This window comes from Mirounga angustirostris, unplaced genomic scaffold (genome assembly GCF_029215605.1).
Source record: "Mirounga angustirostris isolate CCGP_5_RB_7025 unplaced genomic scaffold, mMirAng1.0.hap1 SCAF_10, whole genome shotgun sequence".
Classification (NCBI taxonomy): domain Eukaryota; kingdom Metazoa; phylum Chordata; class Mammalia; order Carnivora; family Phocidae; genus Mirounga; species Mirounga angustirostris.
This window is the reverse complement of record NW_026991718.1, coordinates 133,558,527-133,575,014: the sequence shown is the minus strand read 5'-3', so window position 1 is coordinate 133,575,014 and position 16,488 is coordinate 133,558,527.

Here is a 16,488-nt window from a genome sequence, read left to right as displayed (position 1 = left end):
ACGAAGGAGGGTTTCGGAGACGAGTGTACAGGCGTCCAGCGCCCGGCCTCTTCCCAGGCCCTTCCTGGCATCCGTCCTCTTTGTGCAGGGTTCAAGACCAGACGCTGCCAAGTTTCTGACTGCGTCTCTTGCCGTGGCAGCCGGTCAACATCTTAATAGCTCAAGCAGCTGACAAAAGCAAGAGGAAGCCGAGTGTGTGCAGAGAATTGTTCACTCCCCGGCCGCAGGGCAGAGGGCGAGGTGGGCGGCAGGGGGGCCAGAGAGAGGCCCTCTCCTCAAAAACACAGAGGATGCTGGCTGCCTGGGCCTTCAGAGGCGGGCCTACGCTCAGCACAAGCCTTCAGGCCCTTCTTAGGGGGTGAGTTGCTCCGAGGACCTGGCCAAGGAAGAGGAAATCCACCGGGTCAGGGACGGTGCGAGTGGCAACTCCCCCGTGCAGAGGGACTCGTCTCTGTCCACTTGCTGACTCGTTGTCCACAACGTGGTGGCCTGCTGTGTTCTACAGAGAGGCTGTGGCGGTTCGGGGGGGCGTGGTGCAGACGGCCCAAGGTCAGGTCTGGCTGTGTGCTTCCGAGGGAGGGAGGCCAGCCTGAACTCGAGCCTCCGCACCCGGGATGCAGGATGTTGGGAGGATGAAGTGAGCCACTGGCCGATCGGAAGCCAGGACAGTGCATGTGGGATGAATGTGCTAACACAGGTTTGGGCAGCGCAACAAGAATGTGATGGGCGCTGAGCTGGGAGTGAAGCGGAGAACAAGACACTGATGTCGTTCCGGTGGGACAGACAGACACAGAAGGAGTTGCAAGTGCAAAGGCCCTGGGGTGGGAGGGAGTGTGGTGTGTTTGAGGATGCACAGGGAGGCCATGGGGCTGGAGGGGAGTGGTTGCAGGGGGAAGGGCAGAGAGCACTTGAGGGTGTGCAGAGCCTGAGAGTCATGGTAAGGACTTTGGCTGCCAATGAGGGAGGAAGGCATGCGGGGTTCAAAGATACCTATTATGGAGCACCTACTGTGTGCCGGGTGCTGGGGATCCAAGAGTAGGAAGGCAGGTATGGCTCCCCTTCAGAATCCAAGGGGACTTTCTTCTGAAGAGCTCCAAGGCCATCTGTGAGGATTGCCTCACTTACACCCCAACCACCATGTCCAGCAGCTTACACCCATTTGGCAGGTAGAGAAACCGAGGCCAGAGGGGACTCCCATGCCCAGGAAGACTGCTGTGTGGCCAGGCTCCCTTGCTCTCTGGTTTCTGGTTGGGTTGCCTAACGGGAGCCTCCAGCACTTGTTCAGGGGTGGGAGGAGAGAGGGGCTGTGGTATCTATGTCTCTGGTTGCCTCTTTTGGAGCTGGGGTTGACAACACCTGCATTCCTCCACCTCTGTGGGGTGACCGCTAGCTGCAGGTCTTGCCAGGGGCCAAGAGCCCTTCCTTGGAAAGGGGGTAACAGCTTCGGTGGTTGCTAGTCTAGGGTGGGAGCCCCGCATCTTGTGGTTCCCACACCTTTGTAAAGAAGACTGTCATTAAGTTCATGGTTTTCACCCCTTTTGAGTGGGTGCTGTTCTACCCAGGACTTGCCGGACACATAATGAACAGGGAACAAAACAGGAAGATACCACGGAGGGTCCCCATGACATCACCAAGTTGCTGAAGCCCATCCTTTGCTGGATGTCCTGTTACAAGAGCCAGTAACAGTCCTCATGCCATTCGGAGGTCGATTTGCTGTTCCTTGCAAAGCGATTCAGTCATGCTGAATTACTTCCCCCAGGCACCCAGCATCTGGTGAAGAACATAGACTCCAGGCCACACAGAAGTAGGATCAAATCCGAACCTGGCCACTTAAGAGCTGTGTGACCTTGGGCAGGTTACTTAACCTCTCTGTGCATCAGCTTTCTGTTTCCTACCCTGGGAAGGATAACGGTTCCTACCCCACAGAGTTACAGTTGTAAGATTCAATGAACGACCTCACAGTGCCTGGCACATACTGAACCCTCTAAAGGTTGCTTAGTGCTGCTTTTTTATCCTTACTTTTGCACACTGAAAACAATTTTGCTGCATTTCCATTACTGAAATGAAGAAACGGTGCTCATGATTTTTTTCTGCCTCAACATACCCATTAGTAAATAGCACTTAGATGCTGCCCTCGGTGGCAGTGGCATTCATGAGGATTCTGTCTGTGACTTGAACACTGCTCCATCTCTGAATCCTGTGCCACCTCTGACATGCTGGGTGGCACTCTGCTCTGACCCACCGTGGGGTCTGGGGGTGGTTGTCTTAATGCGGAGGAGGGCGCGTCCCAGGGTGCTCAGGTAGGGCAGCAGGTTGTGTCCTTCCCGTGTCTTCTGTGGGGCATATACCAGGCAATGTCCCTGAGCCTGGCTGTCTCCAGACAGAGGGGCCAGCGCTTAAGGAGCCCATGACGTGCAGCCCAGGACCTCACCAGCTGGGGAGGCAGCAATGAGTGTTGATGGATGAGTCCATTGTTTTCTGAAGAGGACTGATGTGAGGATGCCAATTATTTTTCCCCTTCCAGGATGTTTAAACTTTCTGGATCCATCCATCTGTTCCTTTATTGCATCAATATGTATTGGCTGCCCTTCATATTCTGGTGACTGTTTTAGGTGCTGGGGATATAATGGTTAACAAGACAGAAAATTCCAAATACAGACCTTTCCTCCCTCTGGGACACCCAATTAAAAGCTGAAAGATGAAACAAGTAGAAAATGGACACATAATTTTTTCCTCTGATTACAAGGCCACAGTGGAAAATATGGAAAGGCGCTAGGAAGAAAGGATCCCGTTCCCCAGAGACCATCACTGTCATATTTCAGGGGATTTTCTTCTGTTCTTCCAACATGTGTATTTTAAGTACCATCAAGACAATTCAGTGTTTGCAGGGTTTTAGCCTTCTTTTATTGTAAAGTAAAGCAGATCGAAAGCCACTCTAAACAAGTGTACAGCTGGGTGAGTTACTATACTCTGAACATCCTCGCAGCTCCCCCTGAGCGAAGGAGCAGAACTTTGCCTTCCATCCTCAAAGACCCTCTGCTATCCCCACCCCTGCCTCCAAAAGGAAGGGTTCCCGCCCTTCAAGCAGCCGCTTTCTTGCATTTCTCCATGGTTTTACCGCCCGGGTGGGCTGCCCTAACCACTATGGTTCAGGGCTGCCCATTTGAGAAAATCTGTTATGTCTTTCAAATCTCTTTTAACCTACCGTTTCCTCCTCTTCCCCTGCCACCCCTTCCCTGGATTTGTTATAATCTGTAGCAGAGCCCAAGAAGATTGACCTGTGGAATTTCCCACGGTCTGGGGCACTTTAACATATTTCTTTGTCCTCAGCGTTCTCTGCAAATTGGCAGCCGGTTCACTGGCCATTTAGGCAAAAGCAGCAAATGACTGAGAAGAGAAATTATGTGATTATACTTCTTTGAGTCTCGCAATTTTACTTCAGAATATGACCCAGGGATGATCCTTCTGGGTGAATATCCTCAGGTACCGTGTACCCTCGCGGTATGTAATTTTAAATCATTTTTTTAAACGGACATATAGTTTGCCTACAGTGAAATTCACGCTTCCTGTTGTACATTTTTATTAGTCTTGACAGAGCCATGTAACCACCGCCACGATACAGATCTAAAACAGTTCCATCCTTCCTTCCATAGGAGGAGTCTAATCTCCTTGTGTTCAGCCATGTTTCCTGTTGGTTGCGTGTCCTTGCTTTGCTGGGTTTCCTGGGAGACTCCTGTTATCTCTTCCTTACAGCTTCTTCTCCACGCTTCAAATCTCGTCACTTTTCCAGAAATCCTCTTCTTTTTGTTGTTCTTAGTTCTCTCTGCATTTTTGGATATTTTCTGTTGTTAAGTATTTAGGTTCATGCCTCTTTTCTTCTGTGGTGTCTGGTCTGTTAGGAATCACATTCAGTGTGTTTCTCTTGTCAGACATTATTAGTTTCATCTCTAGAAGTTTGGGTTCTTTTTTATATTTTCCATGTATCTCCTTGATGCTTTCCCCCATCTTCTTGACGATCGACGTCACCTCAAACCAAAGTAGTTACCTGGATGTTTTTCCCCATCCTTCTCTCTGGATCCTATTCTTTCTCTGGTGTGACCACTCGCCATACAGAAAGGGCTTGTTGTTCATTTGTCCAGCCCTTTATCTGTTCAGTGTACGTTTATTGAGCACCTACTGCATGCTGGTCACTGGGCTCATGAAACAGGGCAGACGAGGTGCAGTCTCTGCTCTTACAGAGCTTTCATTCCACTATGAGAAGATAGAAAACAAACAAGGAAGCCAGTGTATAATCAGAAATTATGACGATGCTATGAAGCACAAGAATTTTTGGGGAAATCTACAAAGAGGTCTGAGAGATGGTGACGTTGAAGCTAATCCTGAAAGAGCAGAAGGATTCAGTCGTGGGGGCAAAAAGAGATTCTGGGCAGAGAGGATGGCTTGACAAAAGGCCCTGGGGCAGGAAATGGGTCTGAACCAAGGCCAGCGTGTGGTTTTTGGTGTTAGGAGAGAAGAATAATGAAAGGGGAGGTTGGAGTCTTGATTCATAGAGTTTGGTCTTAATCCTAAGAATGAAGGGAAACCATGCAAAGTGTTCAAGTAGGAGAGTAAGATAATAAATTAAATTTCCTGGAGACATCAGTGGTAGTGCAGAGGATGGACTGGGAAGAAGGAAAGTGAAACAGGGGGGACAGGTAGGGAGTGACCTTTTCAGAGGGAGTGGCACTGGCCTTGCTCAAGTAGCCAGTGAGCAGTAAGGGACTTGGGTAAGTTTGGGCGGTAGAAGAGATGGGTTTCTGGTGTTGGGGGAAAGAAACTTGATTCCATCCTTGGGTTCGCCAGTGGTCAGCTGGATGGACCTGGAAATTTCTCATCCCTCCCCTCCCTTTCCTCAATTTTCCAAATTGTGGTAAAACTTACATAACATAAACTTTACCATCCAAACCATTTTTAAGAACACCGTTCAGTGGTATTAAATGCGTTCCCAGTTCCCACCATCTCTAGAACTTCTTCATCTTCTAAAACTGAAACTCTGTGCACGTTAAATTATAGCCCCTCACTCCCTCCTCCCCCAGCCCCTGGCCACCACCACTCTACCATCTGTCTCTATGGTTTTGACTACTCTAGGTATTTCGTATAAATGGAAGCATATAGTACTCATCTTGTTGTGACTAGCTTACTAACTTAGCATAATGTCCTCAAGATTCATCCAGGTGGTAGCAAGTGTCAGAATTTCCTTCCTTTTTAAGGCTGAATAATATTCTGCTATATGTCCGGACCACATTTTGTTATCTGTGTGCCTTAGCACCTGATAGGTGGTGCTTCGTGTGTTTCATGAATGAATGGAAAGAGACATGGATGGATGAACTGATAAGTTGTTGGGTGGATCCATCCATGCATGATGGATGGGTGGATAGATAGATGAGTGATGCATGGGTGGATGGACACACGGATGGATGATGGCTGGTTGGGTGGATGAATCAGTGGGCAGGTGAACGATGATGAATGGATGGATGGAATGGTGAATGCAGGTGGATGATAGATGCATGGATGGATTGATGCATAAACAGCCTTTCTACAAGAGGCATTTCCTGAATGGCTCTTTCTAAAGCTCTCTGGTGTGGCAGAGGGAGCCACCAATGGAAAGAATGTGCTTTGCTTGATCCTAGGCAGTGTAGAATAGAGAAGAGTTCTCAAACCAGAGGCCCGGGGGCCGTAGTCAGCCTGCAAATGGTGAACGCTTTCATCAGATTAGTTGTCAACTCTAAATGTGAGGTTATTTCCCACAAAAATCCAGATGTTCTGACCCTCCTGGGAACTTCTCAGCTCTGGCCTCAGTGGGCTCACATTTCTGCCTTTTTGAAAACAAGTGGTTGCAGCTGAATGGCAGACGTTCCCTCTGGGGGCCCGGGACCACCCCATTCCTCGGTCCCCCAGCATGTCCACCCTCCTGCCTCCTTCATTCTGTATTCACAACTGAGTTAGCCAGCCCTGGAGTGGTGGGTTTGGGTACAGAGGGGCCTGGGTCAGAGTCTAACCCCATCCTAGTCTCTGCGTCCTTAAGCACACTTCCCCTCCTCGTCCTGCTTAAGAGCAGTGGAAGAACAATGAGCTACCACCTTAACCAGTCAGAATGGCTGAAATTAACAAGACAGGGAGTCACCAATGTTGGTGAGATTGCGGAGGAAGGGGAACCCTCTTACACAGTTGACCTGGACGGAAATGGAGGGGATTATGCTGAGTGAAATAAGTCAGTCAGAGAAAGACAATTATCATATGGTTTCACTCATATGTGGAACGTAAGAAACAGCACAGAGGATCATAGGGGAAGGGAGGGAAAACCGAATGGGAAGAAATCAGAGAAGGAGACGAACCATGACGGACTCTTGACTCTGAGAAACAAACTGAGGGTTGCTGGAGAGGAGGGGTGGGGGCGGGGTAACTGGGGGATGGGCATGAAGGAGGGCACGAGATGAGGTGAGCACTGGGTGTTATACGCAACTGATGAATCCTTGAACACTACATTAAACACTAATGATGTACTACATGTTGGCTAACTGAATTTAAATAAATAAAAAGTAAATTGAAAAAACAAAAAGAGGCAGTGGGAGAATCAGCTTTTGCTAAAGAGAGTCCCTCAGCTGGCTGCTCGTCCTCGCTTTGCCACAGATTCAACATCTGAGATGTGGGGTGATGACCATGGTGGGGGCTCTTACTACACGAACATGTCGCGGGCCTTACCTGCATCAGCTGGCGAATCCTTCAGTGGGGTGGGTCGTGTTGCCACCCCACTACATGAGGAGACCCAGGCCTCCCAAATCCGCCCAGCCAGGAAGCGGCTGAGCCGGGATCAGAGCTGAGTCCTCGGTTCCCAGAGTGTCTGTCTGCTTCCTGCAAGAATGCGCGTGACGCGCTGAGCCGAGGCCCCTCTGGGCAACCCACAGCTCCCCTTTATTGTGCGTTTGCGACAACCTTGGGACAGGCAGTGCGACCCTGGGGCCTCTTCTCTGTGGAAAGTCCCGATGTAGAATCTCTGGCATGTGATTCTTCCTCTCTGGTCCCACTCCAGGCGCCTGGCTGCTGGGCTGTCCCTTTCCCACACAAAAGGGCCTGGTGGGTACTTGAACAGCATGTCAGACAGAGCAGAGGCCTGTGTTCCCAGCCTCTGGGAGCCCCAGGGACTGGCCAGCACGTTGGAAGCTGCCCAGCTTCAGAGCGCTTCCCAGTCAAATGTGTCCAGCTGCCTGGGTTCCCAGGGGACAGTGTGCTTCCCACGGCCACACGGGTCCCTGGAGTGGCCTTGGCCACCGGCTTGTCTCTGAGGTCCTCCCAGAGGGGGCCCTTCTCTCCCTGGGAGGCAGTGGGGACAGGAGTGAGAGCGCAGGACGGGGGACTCAGTGAGATCTGGGTTAGACTCTGGGCAAATGCCTTCTCTTGTCTGAGCGTCACTCTCTTCATCTGTAGGTTGGGGTTGATTATGCTTTCCCGGGGGCATCAAAGAAGGTGCCTCTGACAAGTCTTTCTGCCAGAGCCGCCTCAGACTGCATCTCCCCTGGGAAAGGCCCTTAAATCACATACACCTCCTCGTGTCACTGGTCAATCACGTGCTCTGGGGTCTGCAAAGTTATTGGGCTAGTAAGTTCTCTGCTGGGTCCAGGAGCCAGACTCCAGCCACCTGATGTGACTGTCAGGTCTCATCCTAAAAGGACACAGGGCCCCTCTTTGATGCCGCTTCCTGCTGGTGAAGCAAAGCAGGCTCGGTTCAGAAGTGGGTGTACGTTTCTTGGGGGGCAGCTCCTGGGGACCAAGGACATCATTTCTGGGCAAAGTGGGAAGAAAAGGAAATGTCGCGTCTTCTGCTGTCCTTACCTAAACGAGATGGAAAGGAGATAAGATCAACCCCCCAAACACGATGGCCATGATATAAAGTTAGTGCACGAGGTTCTAAAATGGAAAAAAAAAAAATCTGATGACTAGACAAAAATACTACCCAAATTTCAGGTCAATTTAAGCCTTGAGGTTGGGAGCTGCGAGATTGCCCGAGAGAAGGTAACATCACCGAGAAACAGCGGGCATTTGCCCTGACTCCGCTGAACATTAGCTGAAGTATTAAGAGGGCTGCCAAACAAAGAGTCTTAAAACTGAAGGCCACCAGCCCCTATCTCTGTTTTATATTAAACAAAAATAAAAGCATATTCCTCAAAGAACATGCTGCCCATCCATTTCAAATGAACAGATGAAGAAAACATGAAAGTGTGGACTTCCTTGGAAGACCCTGAAGGCCCTCCAGCCTCATCATGAAGTTAACGTGCTTTCCCTCCACCGTGGGAAGTATCATTTGTATGTTATGGGGATACATGCCTTTTCCAGAAAGGGGACTGGAAATATTCCAGCCACTGTCAGGGGACATGCTTGCCGGCATCCCTGATGTGGCCTCTGGGAAGCAGGACAGTCTGTCTGCTGCACCTGCCTCTAAAGAGGTCACATGCAGTGACTGGGGAGTGCCTGAGGGGGGCAGGATGCCTCCCCGTGGGAAAGAGTCACTGATGTGGGCCCGACACTCTGGGGACCCCTCCAAAATGGGGGGCCAGAGCTACTCAGACTTTAAAAAGAAATCACACCAGAAGAAGGTTAAAACCATGTGAGTGACTTCTGAATGATAATTCATATGGCTTTGCGTAGGTAATTGTGAAGGCCAGTAGAGGTGTCCGCCTGACGAGGCGACAGTCCCCAGGTGTTCCTTCAATCCCTCATCCAGGTGCCACAGTGGAGGTATGTTGTAGATGTGATTACAGTCCACAATCAGGTGACTATATGGAAAGGAGACTGTCCTGGATGCTCTGGGTGGGCCTGGTCTAATCAGTTGAAAGGCTTTAAGAGCTGGGCTTAGGCTCTCCGATAAAGAAGGAATTCTGCCTGTGGACAGTGGCCTTGGCCCATGCCTGAGGGTCACAGCCCTTCTCCAAGGCCCATGTCACGGATTCTAGACCTGCCTAGTCAACCCTAGTCACCCATTCCTACACCTGGCAATAAATCCCTTATTTGTCTCCTACTAGTTCTTTTTTTTTTTTAAGATTTTATTTATTTATTTGAGAGGGAGCAAGAGAGAGAGAGCGCATGAGCAAGGGGGAGGGGCAGAGGGAGAAGGAGAAACAGACTCCCGGCTGAGCAGGGAGCCCGATGCAGGGCTCCGTCCCAGGACCCTGGGATCATGACCTGAGCCGACGGCAGATGCTTAACCGACTGAGCCACCCAGGTGCCTCCCTACTGGTTCTTTTTTGCTATTAGAACCATGACTGTTATAGTAATAAAGGGGAAATAGAAAAACAAAAAACAAAAAACAAAACACCACCTTTTTTTTTTTTTTTACTGACCTTTTGAGCTATGTCCTAAATTTTCACCTAGTCACTAAGTTTGAAACAAGCTAGATCTTGTCCCCCTAAGCTCTCCCCATCTTAGATCTTTGCCCTTGCTGACACCTCTGCCAGGGACAGCTCTCCCAGGAGCTGGCTCTCACATGGCTGGAACCCTGTCCTCTGCAGGTTGCTGCAGGCATTCCACCTTGTGGGGGCAGCGAGGAGGGGGAGGGAGAGTGGGTGCTAAAGTAGCCCCTCCCCCACTGTCCCTCTCAGACCCTCTGGTGCATTTCTTGCTTTGCATTTGTTTTCGCCTTATTTGACATTATCTCATTGATGTTCCTGCTTCCTGGTCTATTGTTCACCCCTCTCCCTCCTAACACTTAAGTCCCTTGGAACCTGTGTTTTCTTTCTGCTCTATCCAGATAGCATGGCCCAGAGTCATGGCCAATAACCACGGTGGAGCACAAGGATGAGTAAATACATGAATGATCTGGAGGCGGAACGGTGAGGGCTGGGGACATGGCCAGCCTTCTCTCAGCCTGGTCCCTGCTTTTGCCTCTTGCTCTCTGGGGAAGAGCCTCAGCATGGCTTGGCCCACCCTCCTGCTCCAGAGGTCCCAGAGGCATCTTGGAGGGAGCACAGTGGTCTCTCCAGGGCCTGGCTGGGCTCCAGCACGTCCCTGCCCTGGTTACCGGGCACCTGGCCTCTCTCCAGTTCCCGTGGTTCCCACAGAAACTGTCGCATTTGCAGCAGGGTGTCAACAGCTCTGGGCCACACAATGTGCAGAACCTGCTTGTTCTGATGGAGATGCCTCGTTTTCTGTTAAGACAGTGGGCTGCACATGGCCGGAGAAAAGAGTCTGGCCCGGTCCAGGAAGTAAGTACTTCAGTGGACTTGAACCTGTCTCCTGATCTGGGCTCCGAGGTCATGAATCAGGCTGGGAACGCAGTAAGCTCAGAGTCCTGTAGAGGTTGCAGGGTCTGGAGCCAGCCCTTCCCTGAGCCTGGGCTGTGCATCCAGATTTTTATTCCTCAGCCCTGGAAGCTTCTTGAGAACATGCCCCATCTTTGCTCTACGCCAAGACCACACATCCCATAATAATAGAAATACTCCTGCAGAGCCTTGTGCAAGCTCACCACACACAGGGTCCCATGGTACCCCCAAAGCCCGGTAAGAGGGTATCATTCCTATGGTACAGAGTTGGAAAATGAGCCTCAGGAAGGTGTACAGACATCATGCCCAAGGGCGGGCAGTGGGGACGGTAGCCCAGGTGTTCTGATTCTGTGGGTATGGGGACAGCGAGTTACCCCCGCTCCAAGGAGGAGGAGGGGTCCCTCATTTCACATGAGATGAGGGGCTTTGTGGGACCCCTCAGAGAGCTCGAGGTGCATCCCTGCTTTTGGGTGGCTCAAGAGACTCATTTCTGATGGGGCCAAGCTGTCCTGGGTTGGAGACTCGAGGCTCTGTCTGGGAAGATGGTCAGTGCTGTTAGATCCTGGGCACCGGGAGCCTGCGGGCCGTGTAGGGGGAGAGGGCTCCTCCCGGACAGTGGTCCCGGGGTGCGCCAGGGCCAGCTCTGAGAGGCTCTGGTCACCACCCAAGGGTCCTAGTTCACCACCCAGGGGTCTTAGAAGCCCTGCCCCGAGAGGGAGCCCCACGCAGTGCAGGACCGTCCACCTTACTGAGCCTCCCCACCCCGCTCTACCCCTGGGCCCGGGGCTAGGGCACCCTCCCCGCAAGCAGCCTGCTCACTGCAGGCCCCTGGGAACTAGGGTCCTCTTAAACCAAAGAGCAAATTTTGCTGATTGCCCAGGACTGGGCTTTCTCAATGGCCGAATGAGACTGTGGCTCACACTGACCACACGGCTGTTGGCTGCCGGAGGGCCCAGCAAAGTCACGGTCATCGCCTGAGTTCCCACCTGCTGGGGGCAACGCTCTGTCCCAGTGGACACAGGAAAAGGGCCAGGGGTCGACAAAACGAAGTTGGCTCCCTGACTAATCCCACGTGTCTGGTACATTCCATCTGCCCAGCTCCGTCGGCAGGGGGCTCCCTGAAGGCAGTGTACGGTGCCTTCCTTACCCGCATTGGCCTGGCACCTCACCCGGGGCTTGGCGCATTCTAGGTTGTCAAAAGGACTTATGGGGAAACAGGGAAACGTGACGTCTGACGGGTCTGCCGTTGTGGAGTATCTTGAAGTAAGCGGATGTCCTCACTGTTGGTCATCGTGGGACCAAGTCAACCCTGGGGCAAGGGCCGGGGCTGCAGGCGAGGTGGGGGACGCGGAGCCCCGCTTCCCGCTTACTTCCCACCAACTCCTCGAGGCGGGCCCCCTCTCTGAGTGCCTTTGGTGGTGGGGGCTGGGATGCCTCCGGCCACAGGGAGTGGGATGGAAGGGGGCCCCTTGTGGTGGGAGATGCCCTCTGTGTCGCTCCCCTCTGGGCTCCAAACCTAAGTGGCACTGTCATTTCTCTCTGTCCTTTCCTTCCCCCACCTCACCGCCCCCTCCCCCCACATCCCTGAGAACCTTCTACGTGCCAGGCCCCCCGCTAGCCCTTGGGTGATCCGTTTGCTCAGCCAACGGGGCTAGCTCCTTCCCTGGGGGCGCTCCATCCCTGGTGCCTGGGCACGATGTTGAGTGGCCAGGAACGAGCTGGGAGCCAGGGTGGGGAAGGGGAGGCCTGTCCCAGCAGAAGGACCAGTGCGTCTCAGGGTCGGAGATCAGGCAGGTGTGAGCAAAGGGCAGAGGGGAGGTTTAGGTCAAATCATGGGGGGCTCTGTGTGAAGAATTTTGATTTTATTCTTCTTTTTTAAAAGATTTTATTCATTTATTTGAGAGAGAGAGCTCGCAAGCAAGTGGGGGGAGGAGAGGCAGAGGGAGAGGGAGAAGCAAACTCCCCGCTGAGCAGGGAGCCAGACGTGGGGCTCCATCCCAGCACCCTGGGATCATGACCTGAGCCGAAGGCAGACATTCAACCAACTGAGCCCCCCAGGAGCCCCTGATTTTATTCTAAGTGCAGTTGGAAGCCACTCAGAACTTTAAGCAGGGGAGCGATGAAACACGGATTTTTTTAAAAAGGCACTGTTCGTTTCTAAGGAAGCCCCCCCTGAGCTGGAGACAGAGCTGGTCCCTGCAAGGGGGCAGCAAGCAGGTCTGTTCATGGGCACCTCTGAGAGCCAACTGTCCCCCACCCCACTTCCTCCCATCTGCCTCGCTCCGCGGCCCCTCCTGGGGGAGAGGATGTTGTCATCATTTCCCTTTGGAGGTGGCCTCTGGAGGGACCCACCAGCATGACCTCCCATTGACCCATCTTCTGCCCCAAGTCCATGGCTGTTGGGTTGTCTGAATAGCCAAGAGATGAACTCATCGCCACCTCCCGCAGGGCCACTGTCTGAGCGTGTCTGCGGCTTAATCGAGGGACAAGCATACTGTGTCCCAGGGTTGGGCCCGCCAACGTCCTTGATGAGTAACTGGGACAGTCGAGGGGACGGGGAAGTGGCGACAATGTTACTATTGTTCTTTGGCTCCAGGGCCCCGACCGCTGGGTCTGTATGGCCGGCTGGGCTGGGCTGGGCTGGGCTGGGCTGGCGGCCACAGCTGCTGGCTCAAACCGCCCGGCAGCCTGGTCAGCGCAGCGGGGGACAAGGGGGCAGGTCCAGCTGCTCGGGCGGCACCGCCTCCGCAGACCCACCAGAGGCTCACAAAGCAAACATCTCTTCTTGTCTGCAAACCACAGAGTTCCTTTCTGCAAAAGGACTGGGCATCTATGCGCCATGGAGGCCGTCCGGATTCATTTGCGCTTTCATTCATTCTTTCCTCATTCAATATTCATCCAGCCCCTTTGAGCATTTTACCCAAAAGACAAAAATAAGCAGTCAATGCTGAACTGACATAGAGTTTTTTGGGGGCTGAGAGACTGACTTCATTATGACATTGAATCCTCACAATGTACAGAAGCCTGGGGCCAGTGGCTGGGTTTGGACTCTCCCCGCCTCTCCTGATGGTGTGGCCTTGGGCTGAGTCCTCCACCTCGTGACATACAGCACAGTGTGGGGATATTAGATACCTTATTCAGTTTCTATTCGCAGATGTGGAGACAAAAGTAGACCCATAGAGGGTCTGTATAATTTAATTAACAAACGCGATCTTATCGGTGGCTAAAAAAAATGAAAGGATACATAGAGAATATACTTTCTCTTCCATGAGATATCTATGGGACAATTTTTTTAAAGTCACAAATAAACCCTACAACCTCAATACATTCCAAAAAAGAAATAACGCAGACCTATTTTGATGATAACATTGAAAATCAGTCATAACTAATGAAAACAAAACCCAAAAAGAAGGTAAGTATTTGTGATTCACTGACTTTGGGAAACTATTAGGCATGTCTAGTAGGTCTAGAGATGAATAAATGTCTGCCCCCCACCCCACGATTTTCCTCCTCGGTGCACGAGCCCAGAGAAACACGGGTATGTGCTCCCCGAAAGCAGCAATGGGCTAAGCTGCTCACACGGGGCAGAGCCAATTGCCCACATCTCTTTACACCTCCTCCTTTAGGGACCTCACCATGGCGATTTGGAGGTGGGAGGATTTACACCATGGAAGTTGGCAAACACCAATCAGGGCTCGTCTCTGCCAGTGCACTACCTTTCAAAAGCCACAAAGAGAATGTTCATAGCAGCGATTCATCATCACCCCAAAGTGGGTGCTACCTGGATGTTCATCGGCAGTAGAAGGATAAAGCATGGTAGCCTTTCACGCACTAGAACACTCAGCAGAGTGAAAGTGAGCGCACGCCACCATGCACAGCAACGTGGATGAATCCCACAGACACAAAAGAATTTGCATTTTGGGGTTCCACTTATGTAAAAGAAGCAGGCAAAACTAGTCTATGAGGTTAGAAGTCATGATAATGGTTATCCCTGCATGGCGGGGCATGGGGCGCATCCGGAAGGGGCACCAATGGGCTTTCAGAGGTGATGGCAATATTCCATTCCTGCATCTAATTGCTGGTTACATGCGTATGTTTATGTGGTGAAGACTCATTGAGTTGACATCTATGATTTGATGTATTTTGGTAAGTATGTTAATCTTTAAGAAAAAGTGTACTAAGAATATAAGATTTATGAATAAAATAGAGCACGACAAACCAAAATAAAGAATTATCTCCTAAATAATTCTCGGGCCAAAGAGAAAACCAAAAGTGAGCTGGAAAATATGATTTGTCCTGCGAAATTAATCATGAGGCTGCTGATTACAAGGTGGTTCAGAATAGTAAAAAATGGAGTATCATCCAAGTGCTTAACAGAGGAAATTAGGTAAACATATTATGGCATAGTCATGCCATGGAATATTATACAGTTATTAAAATTACATTGTACAGAAAAATGTTTGATGATGTGGAGAGGTTCATAATGTATTATTAAGTGGTTATGATAGTTTTTTAAAAAACGTGCATTTTATATAAGGAAAAATAAGTGGATACAAGTACATCACAATATTAATAGTCATCTCTGAATAACCGAACAGCAGGTTACAAAATTATTTTTTATTCTTTTTTTTTACATTTTCCAAATACCCTGTGAACATGTATTATCACTGTAATCCCCCCAAAGTTTATTTAAAACAAGATAGCTTTATTATTATTAAAACACCTAGAAGGTGCCTCCAAGAGAATGAATTCCCGGTGGATGTTTGTCGAATGACTGAGTGATTGATTGCTAGAGTGAAATCTGAATGCTGTGACAGAAGACAGGGGACGGGGACGTTTTCCTGGAGGATATGGGGAGAATGGCAGTGAATAATCACCGTTTGTGGGAGGAGAGAAGAATAAAGAGGATTGTGGTCTGGGGGACTCAGAAGCTTTCCAGGTTTAGAAACAGTAGGACAGAGCAGAACAGACAGGGTTTTATGAGTGTGATTTTTGACATCAGGAGACTCTGCCCCACCCCTTGACCTTTTGCGGCCCCTGGCGTTACATATGGTGGTATATTTCATCCATTTTCGTTTAATAAGTGATAACTTATGGACAGACACTGAGCGAATGCCAGCTGGAAGAGGTTGTGAGGGTCTACTGTTAAATATTCGGACAATTTGAGAGCTGGTTCTTGAACCACTGATGGCCTGTAATCAGCCATTGCATAGCATTTACAACCCCCCGGGTGTAAAAACTGGTAAACACTACGAATGAGGGGATTTCTGCCCCTTTGCTCTGAAGAGCTGGCTGACCAACACAGCCCTGGATTTCATCTGCTGTTCATAAAATCATTGCAGCACTCAAAAAATCCCCTGCTAATTCTGGTGGGGGTCAGGGTTTAAGATGCACTGTGCATCTTCCTGTTTCAATCAACCCAGGGTAGCCCCGCCACCCAGTAAAGCTCCACAGGACAGCTGGCTTGGGCCTAGCGGCCCTTTCACACACTAGCTCCTGCCCACCAGCCCCTCAACAGATGCGAGACTGCCCCCCTCTAGCCCCTCTACCCAAAGTCTCCTGGCATTTCTCCTCATGTCCAAACCTGCCCACCAGTCAGTTCCTGTGATTGCTCTGCTGAGGTGGTCATGAGTGTGGGAGTGGGGCCAGACCATGGCAGTTCGTGAAATTCTTTGGGGCAAATGATGCCTCTTTATGCGGAGGGTGAATGCCCCAGACCAGCCACTGGGGAAAAGTAAACTGCTGGAGAAGCCGCCAATCACCCTTCAAATAGTAACTTCCTTCTGAGCTGTATCTCCAAAGACGTTAAGTTAGCTGTATGACCTGAAGAAGACACTTTCTGAAAGAGAGGAGCTCTCTCCTCCCTCCACTTCCCTCCACCCCTCCCCCCTGCTCCCCTTTCTCTCTCTTCTCCTGCCTCCCTTCCTCACCTCCCCGATCCTGTCTCCCCTCTTTCTGTCTCCTTCCCTTCTTCCCTTGCCTTCCAGCAAACTGCAGCTGTCCTGGGCTCTGTGCTGGGCTGGGCCTGCAGGGGGTACAGACCCTCCCAGCCCACACACCCCACTATCAGACATGTGCTCATCACGATGACCTGTAATCAGAAGGGTGACCATAGACTGTGGCGCAGCCTGGAACATTCTTCTCCTACCTCCCCCAGCGGTCCATCACCTCTGGTTTCAGCTGGGCAAGTCTCTCT